General features: G+C 44.7%; 1 pseudogene; it reads left to right on the top strand.

Annotated features, from left to right (window-relative positions):
- The window catches only part of LOC133276324 (nuclear pore complex protein Nup93-like), a 66,079-nt pseudogene that overhangs the window by 5,808 nt on the left and 39,243 nt on the right, over positions 1-21,028 (top strand).

Raw genomic sequence — 21,028 nt, 5'->3', positions numbered from 1 at the left:
TACAGGAGTTGTTGAAGTACATACAACCACATTTAGGCCTTTGCAGCTAAAGTGCTGCACGGTTTAATTCTCGTGTCTGTGGAAGAGCCAGAATGCCATACTGCACCACATTGTCCAAAGGAAATCTCTCATGTATGAATAAAATAGTTTTTTAAGCAGTACAAAGAAAAAAGCTACAATAAGAAGGTAAGAGTTGTCACTTAAGGCTTGCCCAGTTCAGCTTTCTTCTCTTGAAAGGGACCAGTACTTAGTCTGTAAGCAAGAAAGGCAGTTAACCTTACTCTATTCATCTCCTGTCTCTTCACCTCCAAGCAAGTAGTTGTTTCAAAGATTTTCTGAGCTAGAAGTTGTTTTTTGATGTTCAATCTATCTGATCCTGTTTCTGAATCTATTTATGCTTTTGGTATCTGTCATGCTCTGAGGCAATGATTTCCACAATTGAATTATGCAGTAAGGAAATATGCTTCCTGTTGTTTGTCTCAAAGCTGCTACTTGGAAATGTTATTTCATGCTTCCTAGTACTCATGTTACGATTGTCTCCCGCCATGTACGCTTGGTCATCTGGTTTAGAGCTGTGCCCATGTTTCTTTCAAATGATAAGAAATAGTACTTGAGCATTGCTAGATAATCTTAAGGTCCTTTCCAACCCTCATGATTCTATGATTCTATAATTATTAAATTATTTTAATTACATATAATTATACTGTAATTATCGAAGCATACTTAAAACCCTTTTGAAATTATTATAGTTGTCCTGGGTTCAGCAGTAGCAGTCATGATTTTCCTTTGTGTTAACTGGTGCAGTGCTGTGTTTTGACTTCTAGCTTGAGAACAGTGTTGGTGAAGCTGATGTTTTCGGTTGTTGCTAAGTGATGTTTACCCTGACCAAGGACTCTGTGAGGCTCATGCTCTGCCAGGGAGGAGGGGAAGCTGTGAGGAAGCAGAGATGGGGCGCCTGACCCGGGCTAGCCGGGGAGGTATTCCATACCACAGCACGTCATGCCCGGGGTGCGGGGGGTAACTGGGAGTTACCCGGAAGGACAGGGGCTTCTGGGTGGAACTCGCTTTCTTGGCCGGTGGTATCGTATTCTCTTCCCTTGTTATTTTCCCTTATCATTGTTGTAGTTGATAGTAGCGGTGGTGATATGTGTTGTACATTGGTTGCTGGACTGTTCTTGTCTCAACCCATAGGAGTTGCACTCTTTCGATCCTCCTCCCCGTTCCTCCGGGAGCAGGGAAGGGGAGAGCCCCGGGGGGGGGGACGGGGACGGCTCTTGATTGTTGTCAGCTCGGCACCACTCACTGGGAGTGAGTGAACAAGTTACCTGACTGGGTTTAAACCACAACAGTTCTTTTTGGCGCCCAACGTGGGGCACGAGGGGTTGAGATAAGAACAGATCTGACTGGATTGATAGTCACTTGTCACAATGCTGATTTATTGGCTCTCAAGGTTGTTCCTCTTGATCTCACAGTTTCAGTATATCATATCTTACTTCCATCCGGTATTTGCTGTATTAGTGTTTTTCAAGTGTGGGGCTTGGGCTAAGGTTTTGATCCCATTGTACTTTATGGTAATGACTTGTAATACAATAGAATCGTTGATCATGAAACTGATCTGGCTTATGTTCCCAGTGTGGTCACCACCTTTATACTTTGGGAGGTATATGATGGAGGTGCTTAGCAATTACACATCTTTTTTCTCCTCCTCAGGTGCTCAACCTGTGAAGGAGACATCCTTTTACCCTCCTAGTCGTCCCCCCAGATCATTTACATTTGAGAGTTTTGAATTTTTTGAATAGCCTTTTAATGCTGTTGAGACTTGTTTGCTGATGGTGATGGGAATCACCATGCTAACACGCATAGAGTGTGTTTTGCCCACTACTGATTTCAAGAGATAAGCAGATTCAGGTTTGGGTCTTGTCTGGGGTCAAACGACGATGTAGGAGGACCGAGAGATTTTCCCTGAGGCTGGACAGCCATGAGTGGCAGGGTGTGTGGGATAGTATGGGCAAGTATCTAGGTCAGTGGGCCCCTCCAGTACTTTGGAATTTCACTACCGAACAACTGCAAAATCCAGAAGAATTAGTAAAACACTTAAATGAGGTGTGTGGTCATTCTGGCCATACCAGAGATGGACAAATCATGGCAACGTGCTGGGGCTTGGCCTATGCTTACAGGGCCTTGTTCAACACTATCCAGCACCTTCAAAAGGAAAAGAATGTCGGCGGATCTGAGGGCAAAGCGACAGTCGCTACTCAAACTTTGGCTGCAATGAACAGCACAGCTACCCCAGCAACAAGTACAGCAGCTGCTCAAACTTCAACTGCAACAGACAGCGCAGTTACCCCAGCTCCAAGCACAGCAGCTGCACCAACCTCAGCGACAAGCACAGTCGCTACTCAAACTTTGGCTGCAATGAACTGCGCAGCTACCCCAGCAGCATGTAAAGCAGCTGCTCAAACTTCAACTGCAACAGACAGCGCAGTTACCCCAGTCCAAGCACAGTAGCTACACCACCCCCAGCAACAAGTACAGTCGCTACTCAAACCACAGTGATAATCACTGCAGCCAAACCAGAGGACCAATTCGTACCAATATCAGTTGCCCCTGAAGGGGGAATTGACAAAGCAATTGCAAGAGAGAAAAAGTCCCTCAGCCTTTGGAGGAGGCTCTTGGCAGCTGTGAAAGAAAGGTTTCCGTACAAGGACGATGTTACGAGTCGTTCGGCCAAGTGGACTACTATAGACAAAGGCATCCAGTCTCTGAGGGAATCGGCCATCGTAGAGATGATCTATCACATCAAGCCGAATAACGGGGATACACCTATAGATCCAGATGAAGTTGAATGTACACGACCCATGTGGCGAAAACTTACACGGAATGCACCGTCATCATATGCCCATTCATTGGCAACAGTGACCTGGAATGACATAGTACCACTAACAGTGGATGAAATGGTTCATAAACTCCGAGAGTTCGAAGACAATCTCACTCCTTCCATCATCTCAGCTGTGAAAAAACTGTCCCAGGACCTCGACAAATTGAGGGACGATGTATCTGATTTATCCAGCTCCTCACGTGTACCAACACGCGTCTCAGCTATTAACAAAAGACGTCCTATTGTTCAAGAGAGGAGATACAGAAGGTATACGCCACGGGGTACCCTATGGTTTTACCTGCTGGATCACGGAGAAGACATGACGAAGTGGGATGGAAAACCTACTTCAGCTTTGGAGGAACGGGTGAGTGAACTGAAGAGGGGAGCAAGGGCCAAGACTGATCGTCCCATGAGAGCTACGGCTTCAGTCTCTGGTGAGCAGTTTCCCAGATGGAGTGGAAGAGCTGATTTTACTACAGCTCCTGTGATAACGAAGAATAATCCCTTTCAACACGACTTAAGTGTCCAGTGCTGTGACGACCATTAGAGGGGCCCTGCCTCCAGCCAGGTGGAGGTAGGGGACAATCGGATTTACTGGACTGTGTGGATCAGATGGCCTGGCACATCAGTCCCACAGAAGTATAAGGCTCTAGTAGATACCAGTGCACAGTGTACCCTGATGCCATCACGCTGTCAAGGGGTGGAACCCATCTATATTTCTGGAGTAACAGGAGGATCCCAAGAGTTGACTGTGCTGGAGGCGGAAATCAGCCTGACTGGGAGGGAATGGCAAAAGCACCCTATTGTGACTGGTCCAGAGGCTCCATGCATTCTCGGCATAGACTACCTCAAGAGAGGGTACTTCAAAGACCCAAAAGGGTACCGGTGGGCTTTTGGTATTGCTGCTTTGGAGACTGAGGAAATTGAGCAGCTGTCCACCTTGCCTGGTCTCTCAGAAGATCCCTCTGCTGTGGGGCTGCTGAAAGTTGAAGAACAACAAGTGCCAATTGCGACCACAACAGTGCACCGGCGGCAATATCGCACCAACCGAGACTCCCTGATTCCCATCCATCAGTTGATCCGTAGACTGGAGAGTCAGGGGGTGATCAGCAGGACCCGCTCACCCTTCAATAGCCCCATATGGCCAGTGCGAAAGTCTAATGGAGAATGGAGACTAACAGTAGACTATCGTGGCCTGAATGAAGTCACACCACCCTTGAGTGCTGCCGTACCGGACATGCTAGAACTTCAGTATGAACTAGAGTCAAAGGCAGCCAAGTGGTATGCCACGATTGATATTGCCAATGCATTTTTCTCCATTCCTTTGGCAGCAGAGTGCAGGCCACAGTTTGCTTTTACTTGGAGGGGTGTCCAGTTCACTTGGAACCGACTGCCCCAGGGGTGGAAACACAGCCCTACCATTTGCCACGGACTGATCCAGACTGCACTGGAACAGGGGCAAGCTCCAGAACACCTGCAATACATTGATGGCATTATTGTGTGGGGCGATACAGCGGAAGAAGTCTTTGAGAAAGGGAGGAAAATAATCCAAACCCTGCTGAAAGCCGGTTTTGCCATAAAACGGAGTAAGGTCAAGGGACCTGCACAGGAGATTCAATTTTTGGGAATAAAATGGCAAGATGGACGTAGACAGATCCCCACAGATGTGATCAACAAGATAACAGCAATGTCTCCACCAACTAATAAGAAAGAAACGCAAGCTTTCTTGGGTGCAGTGGGGTTCTGGAGAATGCACATCCCAAATTACAGTTCGATTGTAAGCCCTCTCTATCATGTGACCCGGAAGAAGAATGATTTTAAATGGGGCCCTGAGCAGCAACAAGCCTTTGAGCAAATTAAACGCGAGATAGTTCATGCAGTAGCCCTTGGACCAGTCCAGACCGGGCCAGATGTACTGTACACTGCAGCTGGGGAGAACGGTCCTACCTGGAGCCCCTGGCAGAAAGCTCCAGGGGAGACTTGAGGTCGACCCCTCGGCTTTTGGAGTCGGGGATATAAAGGATCTGAGGCCAGCTATACCCCAACTGAGAAAGAGATACTGGCAGCCTATGAAGGGTTTCGAGCTGCTTCGGAAGTGATTGGCACTGAAGCACAGCTCGTTCTGGCACCCCAGCTGCCCGTGCTGGCCTGGATGTTCAAAGGCAGGGTCTCCTCTACACATCATGCAACTGATACTACATGGAGTAAATGGGCTGCACTAATTACACAACGAACTCGAATAGGAAATCCCAGTCGTCCAGGCATTCTAGAAGTCATCATGGACTGGCCAGAGGGCAAAGATTTTGGAATGTCACCAAAGGAGGAGGTGATGCGCGCTGAAGAGGCCCCACCATATAATAAACTGTCAGAAAGTGAAAAGCAGTATGCCTTGTTTACTGATGGCTCTTGCCGTATTGTGGGAAAGCATCGGAGATGGAAGGCAGCTGTATGGAGTCCTGGACGACAAGTTGCAGAAACTGCTGAAGGAGAGGGTGAATCAAATAAGTTTGCCGAGGTGAAAGCCATCCAGCTGGCCCTGGACATTGCTGAACGAGAAAAGTGGCCAGTACTTTATCTCTATACTGACTCATGGATGGTGGCAAATGCCCTGTGGGGGTGGTTGAAGCAATGGAAGCAGAGCAACTGGCAACGCAGAGGTAAACCCATCTGGGCTGCTGCACTGTGGAAAGATATTGCTGCCAGGGTGCAGAACCTGGTGGTGAAGGTACGTCATGTAGATGCCCATGTACCCAAGAGCCGGGCCACTGAGGAACACCAGAACAACCAACAAGTGGATAAAGCGGCTAAGATTGAAGTGTCTCAGATGGACTTAGATTGGCAACATAAAGGTGAATTATTTTTGGCCCGGTGGGCCCATGACACTTCAGGCCATCAGGGCAGAGATGCAACATATAGATGGGCCCGTGACCGAGGGGTGGACTTAACAATGGACACTATTGCCCAGGTTATTCATGAGTGTGAAACATGTGCTGCAATTAAACAAGCCAAGCAGTTAAAGCCTCTTTGGTATGGAGGATGATGGTTGAAGTATAAATATGGGGAGGCCTGGCAGATTGACTATATCACACTGCCACCCACCCGCCAAGGCAAGCGCCATGTGCTTACCATGGTGGAAGCAACCACCGGGTGGCTGGAAACATACGCTGTGCCCCATGCCACTGCCCGGAACACTATCCTGGGCCTTGAGAAACAGATTTTGTGGCGACACGGCACCCCAGAGAGAATTGAGTCAGACAATGGGACTCATTTCTGGAATAACCTTATAGATATTTGGGCCAAAGAGCATGGCATTGAGTGGGCATATCACATCCCCTACCATGCACCAGCCTCTGGGAAAATCGAATGGTACAATGGGCTGTTAAAAACTACACTGAGAGCGATGGGTGGGGGAACTTTCAAGCATTGGGATACACATTTACCAAAGGCCACCTGGTTGGTCAACACCAGAGGATCTGCCAACAGGGCCGGCCCAGCCCAGTCAGAACTTTTACATATTGTAGAGGGGGACAAAGTTCCCGTGGTGCATATGAAGAATTTGCTGGGGAAGACAGTCTGGGTTATTCCTGCTTCAGGTAAAGGCAAACCCACTCGTGGGATTGCTTTTGCTCAGGGACCTGGATATACTTGGTGGGTAATGGGGGAAGATGGGGAAGTCCGATGTATACCTCAAGGGGATTTGATTTTAGGGGAAAACAGCCAGTGAACTCAATTGTATGCTGTTGCCTGCTGTGTAATGCTTTTATAGCCCATCAACTAGATGTCTCCAGGTCACCAGCGACTGGCCCTGACTTCCCTCCAGCCATCATCCCAGCAGAGAATGAACTTTGAACACCATGGACTGAATGGACTCGGCAGCATTATAGGGATTGGTCCATGCACTAAGAAAATGATTTTTTCCTCTTGGTCTATATGTATATGGATGTATATATGTGGGAGAGCGATGGTGTATTGAAAATGTGGGATCTGAGCACGACGTGAATGGTATGGAATAAGGGGTGGATAATGTCCTGGGTTCAGCAGTAGCAGTCATGTTTTTCCTTTGTGTTAACTGGTGCAGTGCTGTGTTTTGACTTCTAGCTTGAGAACAGTGTTGGTGAAGCCGATGTTTTTGTTTGTTGCTAAGTGATGTTTACCCTGACCAAGGACTCTGTGAGGCTCATGCTCTGCCAGGGAGGAGGGGAAGCTGTGAGGAAGCAGAGACGGGGCGCCTGACCTGGGCTAGCCAGGGAGGTATTCCATACCACAGCACGTCATGCCCGGGGTGGGGGGGGTAACTGGGAGTTACCCGGAAGGACATGGGCTTCCGGGTGGAACTCGTTTTCTTGGCCGGTGGTATCGTATTCTCTTCCCTTGTTATTTTCCCTTATCATTGTTTTAGCTGATAGTAGCGGTGGTGATTTGTTGCTGGACTGTTCTTGTCTCAACCCGTGGGAGTTGCACTCTCTCGATCCTCCTCCCTGTTCCTCCGGGAGCGGGGAAGGGGAGAGCCCCGGTGCGGGGGGGGGGGGGAGACGGACACGGACCTCGATTGTTGTCAGCTCGGCACCACTCACTGGGAGTGAGTGAACAAGTTACCTGACTGGGTTTAAACCACGACAATAGTGAAGGTAAGGGTAAGATGTATATTCTGCCATGAAAGTATAAAATGAATTTATATAACAAAGAAATACAAATCTCATGCCCTACTTGCATGCATGCACTATAATTCAATGTTGCCACCTCTTAGAAATTTGTTTATCCTGGGGAACGTTTTGCCCCTTGACTGACAATATCCTAACAGTGGGCTGTAATGAGATGAAAAACTTATTTGGCCAACCAAAACATTTAGTTATGTGCACTGCAGCACAAAGATTTGAAATACAGAGGAGGTCATAAAAGGAAAAAAAGTAGGAGATCCAATATAGCTTATTCTCTATTTAGAATTAGCAGAAATACTCTTTATTTCCTGTCCCGGATTACTCAAGGCTGCTAGTTAGCATTACCCCACCAATAACAGGAAAGGTAGTGAAGCATTGTCTCTATCCTAACGATATTTCAAGAATATGGAATATTGTGGGGAAAAGCTGTTTCCTTCCATGAATTCCTCAATTGGATCTGAAGACAATGTAGTATATCAGCCATTTTAAAGGTGAAAGGATGTTTTTGATTTTCCTATGTGTTTTCCTGAGTTATGTTTCTGATGAAAGAGACTTTCTGGTTCTTTGGCACTGGTTAATTCTTTAATACTTTTATTTTTATTTTATCCTATTTCCCATTTAAAAGAAAAACATACTGGTAAAAAACAGAAAATGAAATATGGGCAATAAACACACATCTCTTACTGCATTCTTAACAGAGATGTGTTAACTTCACAAGTTTTGTGTGTACTGCAGTTCCATGGAAGAGATACAGATTCCCTGTTTTACCAGCTGGGAAAATGTGAGAGTTGTCTTAATTCCACACACACACACTTTCTGAATTCCCTCATACCTGAACAGGAAGCCTCTTAAAATAATATGTAGCACATCATTAGTTCGAGGGCTGACCTAGCAGATTTATCTAATTGCTATTTTCTGTTTCATTTTTTAGCTGGTCTATTAATAGCAGAACTGGGCTGTTTGGTGTTTCTGGATGTTCCTTAGCTCTTGTTCTTCAACAACAGACTTTTGCTATGGCTGAGGTGTATCACAGAGAATCAATGCTGGTTGAATGGGAACAGGTGAAACAAAGAATTCTTCATACTCTGCTTGCATCAGGGGAAGATGCTCTCAATTTCACCCAGGAAAATTAGGTAATTCCATCTTTCTAAACACTGTCATGAACAGCATGTACACAGCTGGCACTCCAACACTGCTGAAACCACCTCTGGATTATTCTGTAGCTACAACTGCATGAAAATGAGAAATATCAAATCTCTATTTAATTCAAGAACAACTGTGACTAGCAGAATGCATTGTTTATGATTGTTCCTTTGACTGATGATTACAGGTAGTGGAGCTCCTATTGCTGTTTTAGGTAAAATCTGTGGAAGCTTGAAACATAGGAACACATATTAGGTCAATATACTCAGGAGGCATAAAACATGTTGGCGTGAACTTCACCTTCAGGAAACCTCTGCAACGCTAATGAGACCAGACAGTTTCTCAGGTGCAACGTAGGTCTTATAGTGTTTCTTTCCCTTATCACTCTGTGCTAGCCAGGATTTATGGCTTTCCTTAGGAGGCAAAACCAAATGAATATTCAAAAAAAGGTGTATGCTTTCCTTTTTACCTTGTTTTCTCATGCAGTGCAGATTAGAGGTTTTAGCAGCACAAAATTTTAGTGTTCAGCAATTCAAGGTTAATCCAACAGTGACCAAATCCTTTGGGCAAGACTGACCCTGTGTTTAACATGAAAAGGTATTCACTAGCAACTTAAAGCATTCCTTATCTTCTGTTGCAACTTGAAACTTTATAGTTTATTCTCTTAAAGAAAATCGTCCAGTTACATGAGTGGAGTAAAGCACAGTTCTTTGCAGAGCTGTGGGAACTCTACCTCTCTTAACTAGAGGCATCAGACATGAGCCCTGGAGCACGAAGCTGCATCAGAGCCCCCTGCACAATCCTCCATGAAAACTGTAACCTTGAGAGGAGAGGTGATCGAGGATGGGGGAATTCAAGTTGCTGTGCTTTCAGGCCAGGAAACAGGCCCATTTTTTTATAACAATGTTCCCCACCTTTGTTCCTTAGAATGACTTAGAGAGCTGTAAAGTTCATTAAAATAAAAAAAAAACCTTGGTGTATGACCTGTATAGGGATTTGGAAATAATTAAAGTTGTTAATGAAATGTACCTGTCTGATTACTGTTCTTTTAAATATAGGTTAATCCCAGTTAGCATACATCTTTTTATAGAAGCTGTCTTTCCCAGTACTTTACTGATACTTTTCTGTGACTTCTCAGAAGGTAGTCCAGCTTTCCAATATTAGAAATACTAAATAATGCAGGCTGAATTAATTTAAAACTAGGAACAGCTATCCCATTATTTTAGGATGTGAGCCTGAAGACTTGGCAGCTATTCTGATAGCTTCTAACATCTTTGATTTGTGTGTGAGTTACTGGTGCAGGGTTTTCCTTTTGAAGTGTAGATATTAACCACTAGGAGAAGCAATTTAATAACCTTTAAAAGGTAAACACCCTTTTCTGATGTTTCAGTGTCAAATGGACACTATCCCCAGTCCTTGGCACTCAAAATGCCAAACATAAAATTGGAGGGAGGGAGGAGGGGGGAAAAAACCTGTAATGCTTTTCATGAATGAGTTTAAAGATTCAGTATACACTATCAGTCAGTAATACTCCACTCTCCATTTAAAAGCACTCGTAGTATAGAAGCATAGAATCATAAAATAGGGCTGTAAAGGACCTTAAGATCGTCTAGCTCCAACCCCCCTGCCACAGGCAGAGACACCTCACACTAAACCATGCCACCCAAGGCTCTGTCCAACCTGGCCTTGAGCACTGTCAGGGATGGAGCATTCACAACCTCCCTGGGCAACCCATTCCAGTTCCTCACCACCCTAACAGTAAAGAATTTTTTTCCTTATATCCAATCTAAACTTCCCCTGTTTAAGTTTTAACCCGTTAACCCTTGTCCTGTCACTACAGTCCTTAATGAACCACACAGCTTGGTGTCATCAACAAACTTGCTAAAAGGCACACTCATTCCCACTGTCCATGTCAGCGATGAAGATGTTGAACAAGACCGGTCCCAACACTGATCCCTCAGGGACACCACTCATTACTGGTCTCCAGCCAGACATTGAGCCATTGACCACAACTCTTTGTGTGCGGCCATCCAGCCAGTTCTTTATCCACCGAGTGGTCCATCTATCAAATTGATGTCTCTTCAATTTAGAGACAAGGATGTCCTGTGGGACAGTGTCGAACACTTTGCACAAGTCCAGGTAGATGACATCAACTGCTCTACCCCTGTCCATCAGTTCTGCAGCCCCATCATAGGTCACCAAATTAGTCAGGCAGGATTTCCCCTTAGTGAAGCCATGCTGGCTGTCACCAACCACCTTGTTGTTTTTCATATGCCTTAGCATACCTTCCAGGAGAATCTGCTCCAAGATTTTGCCAGGCACAGAGGTGAAACTCACTGGTGTGTAATTCCCTGCGTCATCCGTTTTCCCCTTCTTGAAAATGGGGGTTATTTTACCCTTTTTCCAGTCATCAGGAACTTCACCTGACTGCCATGATTTTTCAGATATGGTGGACAGTATCAGTATGTCATTTCAAGAGCATTTAAAATCCTTGATGTATTCTAGTCTTAGCCTCAAGAAGTCAAAGGTCTCGAGGTTTGAGAGGTTTGAAGTGCATCTACTGTGTTAAAAACATGTTATCTAACCTCCCCACAGCAGGTTGTTCTTCTGAAGCCCTGTTCCAGTCAAGTAAGTATTTTTGTGTGTGTGACACAGATGCATTCTGTAGAATATAATACAGGTTTAATTGATATCCTCTGGAGATAGAGAATCAATTGAAAAGGCACAGATCCATATGCAGCAGGGGTCCAGTATGCCTGAGAGCCAATTCTCAAGCTTTGGGCAAGCTAATTTTGGCAGAGTGAAATACCAATTCATTATTCATGGAAATAAGACCAGTTAACAAGCTAAGTTCATGGTTCAAAGAACCTAGCACAGGACTTGCCATTAGGGTTTTCTGGTCCTCCTTGTCCTCCAGCCTGGCCTTCTCCCTGTAAGGGAAAACCAAAGCTAACAAAGAGATGCTTCTTAGGGGAAAAGGGAGGAAAGCCTGAATTTTGTTTTCAAGGTATCAAAAACCTGTACTCTCAAGGGGTGTGTTCTGAGTCTTGTTACACTAGGGGTTTCTTTTGTCCTTTTATTCCAGGTTTTTCTTTCTTCCATTCCTGCTGTCAAGCATCACGTTCCTCCAGTGACAGAGAGACAATGTCACTTTCTGATCCGTCCCTCTGTATTATGTCTTCATATCCCTTAAATCCCAAGGACTGCAAGATGCTTTCTACTCCCCGCTACACTGTGGTGTATATTGTTGGTGTTTCTCCAGCTCAGTTTATTCACCACATCTATTGGCCAAGCCATTTGGAATGCTGACAAAAAGTCTGCCCAGACTTCTGCTGAGAAATGTGCATATGCATATGAGAGTGATGAATAATGTATCTTTATAGCATGGGGTTTGGTGTGCAAGTAATCATAGAATAGGTAGGGCTGGAAAGGGCCTTATAATCATCTAGTTCCAACCCCCCTGCCATGGGCAGGGACACCATCTCACCCAAGGCTCCATCCAACCTGTCCTTGAACACCACCAGGGATGCAGCATTCACAACTTCCCTGGGCAACCTTGTACTATCACTACAGTCCCTAATGAAGAGTCCCTCCCCAGCATCCCTTCAGACCCCCTTCAGATACTGGAAGGCTGCTATGAGGTCTCCACGCAGCCTGCTCTTCTTCAGGCTGAACAGCCCCAACTTTCTCAGCCTGCCTTCATACAGGAGGTGCTCCAGTCCCCTGATCATCCTTGTGGCCCTTCTCTGGACTTGTTCCAACAGCTCCATGTCCTTTTTATGTTGAGGACACCAGAACTGCACACAATACTCCAGGTGAGGTCTCACAAGAGCAGAGTAAAGGGGCAGGATCACCTCCTTCGACCTGCTGGTCACGCTCCTTTTGATGCAGCCCAGGATATGGTTGGCTTTCTGGGCTGCAAGCACACACTGCCTGCTCATGTTCATTTTCTCATCAACCAACACCCTGAAGACTTTCTCCGCAGGGCTGCTCTGAATCTTTTCTTTGCCCAACCTGTAGCTGTGCCTGGGATTGCTCCGACCCAGGTGTAGGACCTTGCACTTGGCATGGTTAAACTTCATAAGGTTGGCATCAGCCCACCTCACAAGGGTGTCGAGGTCCCGCTGGATGGCATTCCTTCCCTCCAGCATATCAACCGAACCACACAGCTTGCTGTCATCGGCAAACTTGCTGAGGGTGCACTCAATCCCACTGTCCATGTCAGCGACGAAGATGTTAAACAAGACCGGTCCCAACACTGATCCCTCAGGGACACCACTCATTACTGGTCTCCAGCCAGACATGAAGCCATTGACCACAACTCTTTGTGTGCGGCCATCCAGCCAGTTCTTTATCCACCGAGTGGTCCATTTATCAAATTGATGTCTCTCCAATTTAGAGACAAGGATGTTGTGTGGGACAGTGTCGAATGCTTTGCGCAAGTCCAGGTAGATGACGTCAGATGTTTTGCCCCATCCATCAGTTCCATAGTCCCATCATGAAGTCCACGAAATTGGTCAGGCAGGATTTCCCCTTAGTGAAGCCATGCTGGTTGTCACCAAGCACCTTGTTATTTTTCATGTGCCTTAGCATGCCTTCCAGGAGAATCTGCTCCAAGATTTTGCCAGGCACAGAGGTGAGACTGAATGGTCTGTAGTTCCCTGGTCATCCATTTTCCCCTTCTTGAAAATGGGGTTATATTACCCTTTTTCCAGTCATCAGGATCTTCACCTGACTGCCATGATTTTTCAAATATGATGGCCAGCGGCTTAGCAGCTTCATTCACCAGCTCCTTCAGGACCTGTGGATCGATTTCATCAGGTCCCATGGACTTGTACACGTCCAGGTTCCTAAGATGGTCTCGAACCAGATCCTCTCCTACAGGGGACCTAAGGTCTTCATTCTCACATTCCTTGTGTCTGCCTTCCAAGACTTGGGTGGTGTGGTCAGATCATTTGCCAGTGAAGACTGAGGCAAAGAAGTTATTGAGAACCTCAGCCTTCTCCAAATCCAGGGTAGCCAGTTCTCCCGATGCTGAACGCTTGGCTGAGTGCAAACAAAGGAAGACTCCTTTGGCAAGCAACGCCATTAGGCTAAATGAATTTAAAAGCTATAAACATGATGATAGTGCAGTATAGCTGCAGCTTTCATGGGTAATATTCAGAATAAATATTACATTTCTGAAGAGTGTTTTGGAAAGACCTGAATTCAGGGCAGGGAGAAGCAAATGTGGTTGAAAGAGCCCAAGCTGTTTAAGCAGTATCAGACTAAAGATGCAGTAAGATCCTTGTTTGTGTGTGCCTGCACTTGCACTTCTGCAGTCCTTTGCACATAACCCACTTTGTTTTTCCTTTTGCTGGTCTGATTAAGCTTAAGAACCTGACCTGAAACTGCTCTTTTCAATACATTTTTCATAATCTTTTCCTTGCTTGAAATCTTGGTAAGTTCTGACTTGCCCCAAGGGATATCCTCTTCCTTCCCCAAATCCCCCTCTTAGCTTCCAGGAAAAGCCTCTTCAAATGCTGGTTACCAGCTGCAGGATGATTACCCATGCAGTGCTCTGTTTCTGCAGTTCAGGATGAAGAGTGGAAATGGCCTTCCCCGCCCTGGCTCACTGCTTTAGTTTTCCTTTGGAAATTTCCTTTTAGCGCAGCCATGAGATAGTTTGGTGAGCTAGTACTTTTTAAAAGTTTAATGATTCAGAGATGAAGCCAGAATACAGCTATGAGATCAAAAAAAAAAAAAAAAAAATAGGACATAAGTTTGTTTTCATGGCTTTTGGCATAGGAAAGAAAAGCAAGAAAAATTTGGGGGTTCCTGAGTTTTTTCTTTGCTGAAGTGCCAAGTTGGTAGTGGGCATTTAAAGAATTGAATTTCAGTGTGGCAGTTCTCACCTGTGTCAGCTTGTTAATAAGTGATCCTCAAAGCATAATGGCTACAGTAAAATTAAATTGGAGAAAGGAAAACCCAAACCCCACAATAGTTACTTCTTAGTTTCAGGCGTGCACTTTTGAATTCAGATCCTTACTTTCAGGTTTTAACCATTCAATCATTCACCATGCTCCAGAGCAGCAGCCACATGGATGCTCTTTGGTGCTGCAAAGCTGCAGCAGGAGACAAAGGAACCAGATTCACAAAACAAAGCCCCAGTACTTATGTTTCTTGTGTTTGGACACTGGTTAAAAAGTGACACTAAGTCACGATGTACCCTTCTTCTCTTGCTGTAAAAGATGAAACCTCATCAGTATTTAATGACAACATCCATAGTTCAGTGTTACTTTAAATAAGTCTGCAATTTATCTGTCACAGCACAGGGGAAGGCTTTGAAGTGCTATTTATGCCATCATGCCCATTTCCCAGGAAACCTGCTTTAACAGCTTCTTTGTTCTTTAGAACAAAGAATTTGTCGGATTTTAGGTGGGTTTAAAGGAATTTGTAGATGATTTGGCACTGAAAGAAAAATGCAAATGCTTATGAATATCAGTATCCATTAAGAATGACTATGAAGAATATTTTTAGTGTAAGTTCAGTTGCAAAAAGAAAAAATGGGATTTCTTTGGTTTGTCTTTTTTTTTTTGTAAGGCATTTTTATATTGCCTAAGGTCTAAATATATCTGCCTGACTATAAAATCAGGTTGGACATAATTTAAATGACACTATTACTGAGAAATTAATGCAGTGATAAACTAACTCCAGTGGTTTTAAAAGATCATCAAGGATCATCTTTGATATCTTCATTCATGTATGTTTCACTGTACTGGGGACAAACACAACTGAGTGGGTTCGATTCTGTAAACTTTATTATGTTGTCTGCAGAAAGCAGTAATCACAAATATCACAAAACTCTTATAATTTCTCAATAGAGGTCAATGCTCTTATCTTCACATAAATTCCTGGCTAACTCAGAGCAGCTTCTTGGCCATTGTAGTTGTGTCACTTTATTTGTCTTTAAATTTTAAATTTTGAAAATTTTCCTGATTAAAACTCCTGGACGGGGCAGTGGATAGTTGTCATCTGCAAGAACACATGCTCATGAGTGTAAGGGAGGTCCTACACAATAGAAGATAACCTGGATTAAACCGATATCAAATTAAGTTGATAAGCATTTGGGAATGACTGAGAGACTGACTGTTCAGAGCATAGACTGACAGGAACATGTCTGGAAGTTCATATGTTTGTATTATTTAATTTCAAAGTTGGGATACAGTTCCCAAAAAAGAGAAACTCTTTTGAAGACCCTGTCAGCATTTCATCCTCATTTGAAACAAGAAAAGGAATGATGATACTATCTGGAGAAAAGCTCTCACTTCTCGGCTCTTTTCCTGGAATCCGCACAAGCTTGGGCATGGAAGGAACATTGGTCCTGCCAAGCTGTGACCTGACAGCATCAGCAAAGCTGAACTGTAAAGCTGAAAGTGAAAACAATGATTTTTCCATTGCATTTGTTCTTTCTGTTGTTTGTCCAGGCAGCCAGTTGGTCATGTTTAACTGAGCTCTTCCAATACTCAAAGGTGATTCTGTCTACCCAGTAAATTACTGATGTTCTGGGTAGCTGATGTAAGGAAAAGCAAAGACAGCTCAATGTCCAGCTGGAAACCAGTAACGTGTGGTGTCCCTCAGGGATCAGTGTTGGGACCAGTCTTGATCAACATCTTTGTCGGTGACATGGACAGTGGGATTGAGTGTGCCCTCAGCAAGTTTGCTGATGACACCAAGCTGTGTGGTTCGGTTGATATACTGGAGGGAAGGAATGCCATAGAGAGGGACCTTGACACGCTTGTGAGGTGGGCTGATGCCAGCCTTATGAATTTTAACCATGCCAAGTGCAAGATCGTACAGCTGGGTTGGAGCAATCCCAGCATCTCCATGCATCCTTGGCATAGACTACCTCAGGAGAGGGTACTTCAAAGACATGCAATCCCAGCTCCTTCAGGACCCCCAGATGGATTTCATCAGGTCCCATGGACTTGTACACATCCAGGTTCCTAAGATGGTCTCGAACCAGTTCCTCTCCTACAGTGGACCTAAGGTCTTCATTCTCACAGTCCCTGCCTTCCAAGACTTGGGTGGTGTGGTCAGAGCCTTTGCCAGTGAAGACTGAGGCAAAGAAGTCGTTCAGAACCTCAGCCTTCTCCAAATCCTGTGTAGCCAGTTCTCCCAGGAGCTTCCAGAGGGGGCCTACATTGTCCCTAGTCTGTTTTTTATTGGCTACGTACCTGTAGAATCCCTTCCTGTTATCTTTCACATCCCTAGCCAAGTTTAATTCTAACTGGGCCTTAGCTTTCCTAACCTGGTCCCTAGCTTCCCAGACAACATCCCTGTACTCTTCCCAGGCCACCTGTCCTTGCTTCCACTTATTATAAGCCTCTTTTTTCCCCTCCAAGTTTCCTCAGCAGCTCCTTATCCATCCAAGGAGGTCTCCTGGCCCTCCTGCTGCACTTCCTTCTAGTTGGGATGCAACACTCCTGAGCTTGTGGCAGGTGAGCCTTGAATATCAACCATGAGTCTTGGGCCCCCCTGCCCTCTAGGGCTATATCCCATGGAACCTTACTAAGCAGGTTCCTGAAGAGGCCAAAGTCTGCTCTCTTGAAATCCAGGGTAGTGAGCTTGCTGCACGCTCTTCTCACTGTCCTGAGGATCTCAAATTCGACCATCTCATGATCCCTACAACTAAGGCTGCCCTGGAGCATCGCATTTCCAACTAGCCACTCCCTGTTGGTGAGCACGAGGTCAAGCATGGCAGCTCTCCTTGTCAGCTCCTCTGTTACTTGCAGAAGGAAGTTGTCTTCCACACAATCGAGGAACCTCCTAGATTGCTTCTGACAGGCTGTACCATCCCTCCAACAGATCAGGGTGGTTGAATTCCCCCATGAGGACAAGGGCCTGTGAGTGTGAGGCTTTTCCTATCTGTCTATAGAGTTCTTCATCCACAGAGTCCTCTTGATCAGGCAGTCTGTAACAGATCCCCACATTAATGTCCCCCACAGCTGTTCTCCCTTTAACCCTGACCCATAAATTCTCTGTTGACTGATCCCCTGTCCCCAGACAGGACATGGAGCTGTTGGAACAAGTCCAGAGGAGGGCCATGAGGATGATCAGGGGACTGGAGCACCTCCCATATGAAGACAGGCTGAGAAAGTTGGGGCTGTTCAGCATGGAGAAGAGAAGGCTGTGTGGAGACCTCTTAGAAGCCTTCTGGTGTCTGAAGGGGTTCTGAAGGGATGCTGGGGAGGGACTCTTCATTAGGGACTGAAGTGATAGAACAAGGGGTAATGGGTTAAAACTTAAACAGGGGAATTTTAGATTGGATGTAAGGACGAAGTTCTTTACTGTAAGGGTGGTGAGGCACTGGAATGGGTTGCCCAGGGAAGTTGTAAATGCTGCATCCCTGGTGGTGTTCAGGAACAGGTTGGATGGAGCCTTGGGTGACATGGTCTAGTGTGAGGTGTTCCTGCCCACGGCAGGGGGTTTGGAACTAGATGATCTTAAGGTCCTTTCCAACCCTAACTATTCTATGATTCTATGATTCTCTCTGCCAGTATTGCTGAGGTACAGTGTAACAGCTAATGGGGGTGTGCAGCCAGCTGTAACAAACTTGGATGGTAAAAAGCTTAATTTAAAAACTGTGGATGTACCTTCTTTTTCTTGGAAAAAGTTACTGATTCCAGTTTAGAGGAATATCAATAGGCTTGAGTTATACAGTAACAAACCTGGAAACATGCTTGCTTTTCTGAAATCTTCTCTGCTCCTCTTTGCCCCAGCTATGTCAGTTAGCTTCATAATAAATATTATGCTTTTATACCAAGCTTGACTTTTATCTTCAGAACATCAGGGCTGTAGCAGTGCTTATGAAGCAGCTGATATTAAAGGGCTTCTTACCTTAAAGGAGTCTGTCTTTTCAAATCCGAGACTTGCAAAGCTGATGCTGAAATGAAGAGTTCCACTTTTAGGAAGTAGGAAACATTGGAGAGTGTTGCTTACTTAATTGGGAGTATTCATTCCTCCATTGTTGAACAGCCATGTTCAGTGGTGGCTATACTGAAAGCACCTGTGATTTGTAGTAAACACAATAGCTTTATGCAATATTAGACTATTATGGCATGTTAAGTTTTATAAAAGAGTACAAATTTTCCATGCCATGGCTCTATCAGCTGTCCCTCCCTATCTTCACTGAAAATACCCCATTGTCCCTGTGGGTAAAATTATTATTTTTTTCAGGTCAAGATATTACCAGCATCCTTTCTCCTGCAGCAGACCAGCAGTGGGGTGCTTCTCAGCACATAAATGAATGCTGCAATCCTGTTTTTTATATGTGCCACGGTACTGGCACAGAAGTGGAGTGGGTGTCAGATTTACTAGACTGGATCCATTTAAGCTGGTCTGTTGGATTCTGTGTCCTTGCTGTTATGGAGGTTCAAAAAAGACACTGATGTGAATAAGCAACCTTTCAAGAAACAAAAGGAAAGAATTAACATTATAAGATGCTATCAAGAGACACCAGTGTCCTAATTTTAGAGAGCTAATGGTTTGTTTGTGCACAGAATAAGGAAGATTTCTGTCACTTCAGAAAGTTTAAGCTATATTGGGAAGATGGGGTATTGCAGTGAGACTGTGCATTTTGCTCTGTAGATAGTTCAAAACCCTGTCCTTAGTTCTGTCAGGAACATGGTTTTGCTGTTGGTCTTTAGGAGTAGATATACTGGTAAAATGTGTTGCAGTAATTTTATACCTCCTTATATGCTTCCCATTAAACAGCCTAGCTACACCAATGAGTTGGGTCCTCCAGGTCACAGCTCTTTGGACAGTGTGGAGATGATGTATGCTCATCAGGTGAGTAGAAATACAAAATAAAAAAATAAACATAATTAAATATTGTTTTCTACAGAGAGGTGGGGAAAATACAGATCTATGAGTGCAGTGCATAAGAAGATACAGTAGGCAAAGCCTGAAAATATCTGCTTGGAGTTAAAAAGCAATTGAAAAATACAGAAATTTAGCCTGGCTTCTTAGAAGTGTACTCACTTGTCTGCTACAGGGATTTTTTTTTTGTCAAAAAGAGATCCTGAACATCATCTATGACTGTAGAAATCACTTATGCATGTAATAGTAAACTGAAACTCTTTTCACCTTTAAAAAAAAAAAAAAAGTTTTTTAGAATTCATGTCAGTGTGTACTTGTACACAAATGAAGACTTTATAGGGACAGGACAAGGGAGAATGGCTTTAAACTGACAGAGGGGAGATTGAGATGAGATCTGAGGAAGAAGTTCTTCCCTGTGAGGGTGGTGAGGCCCTGGCACAGGTTGCCCAGAGAAGCTGTGACTGCCCCATCCCTGGCAGTGTTCAAAGCCAGGTTGGACGGTACTTGGAGTAACCTGGTCTAGTGGAAGGTGTCCCTTCCCATGGCAGGGGGTTGGAACTGGGTGAGCTTTAAGGTCCCTTCCCGCCCAAACTATTCTATGATTAATTAATTTCATATCTCCTGTAATGCACCTGCATTAATGGTCTTCCTTATAGCATAATTATATCTGTACTTTAAGGCTCTCAACGTTATTCCCTGATGTTTTGTGAATATTGGAAGCCCAACCTCTCTAGCAGTACCAGTTCCAGGGGTGCTGGAGTCCTGGAGATCAGGCAGTCCATGCTGTTTTAGTTTATCAGCAGCCATGAAATGTTTTAATTACACTGAAATGATTAACTGTTCTTCATAGGTAGTTCAGGCTGTTTCACAGAAACATGGTGAAGTCCACATACATGATTTTACTGATGCTAGATTCTGGTTGCATTGCATCTTGTTTGCACTCTGGGCATGTTGAAGAAGTAGCAAGTGCAAAAGGGATGTAAAGTACGACAGCACTACCTTTCTAATATTGAGAATTACTATTTTCAGATGTAGCGGAAGGTCTTTAGGCTGAAAATAGAATAAACAATAGTAGGAGCAGCTAAATGAAGACCAAGATTTAAATCAAAATGGAAGTGTGTGTGTATATTGAAGGGTCAGGTTTCTATTCCCATTTCCCTACGTCAGATTTCCCTGAATACTGACAGAAACAGCAAAATCCAGTTTCTTTTATGTTAGCAGGTAGGAGGCTGCCATGCAGGGGATATCACAGCCATCCAGTGGCTGGGTCTCTTCTGAATCTTTGTCCTCCAACAATTAGCTGCAATTAGTCCAACAGGCCATTCAGCTTGTCATGTAGAACCACAAACAGCTGGATTACTACCTGCCTTCAGGCTTCAGTGTTGTGGAAGGGCAGTTGGTGCTGATGCCAGTTCTTCTTGCATTGGATTAGAGGGGGCTAATGTGGTAGGGAAGCAGAAGGACACTGTTTTTGAAGTCTGGTTCAGAT

The sequence above is a fragment of the Pezoporus flaviventris genome, unplaced genomic scaffold (genome assembly GCF_033815535.1).
Source record: "Pezoporus flaviventris isolate CSIRO_AGI_PZ_B2104156 unplaced genomic scaffold, CSIRO_AGI_Pfla_v1 ptg000044l, whole genome shotgun sequence".
Taxonomy (NCBI): Eukaryota; Metazoa; Chordata; class Aves; order Psittaciformes; family Psittacidae; genus Pezoporus; species Pezoporus flaviventris.
This window is presented reverse-complemented; position numbering and strand designations above follow the sequence as displayed.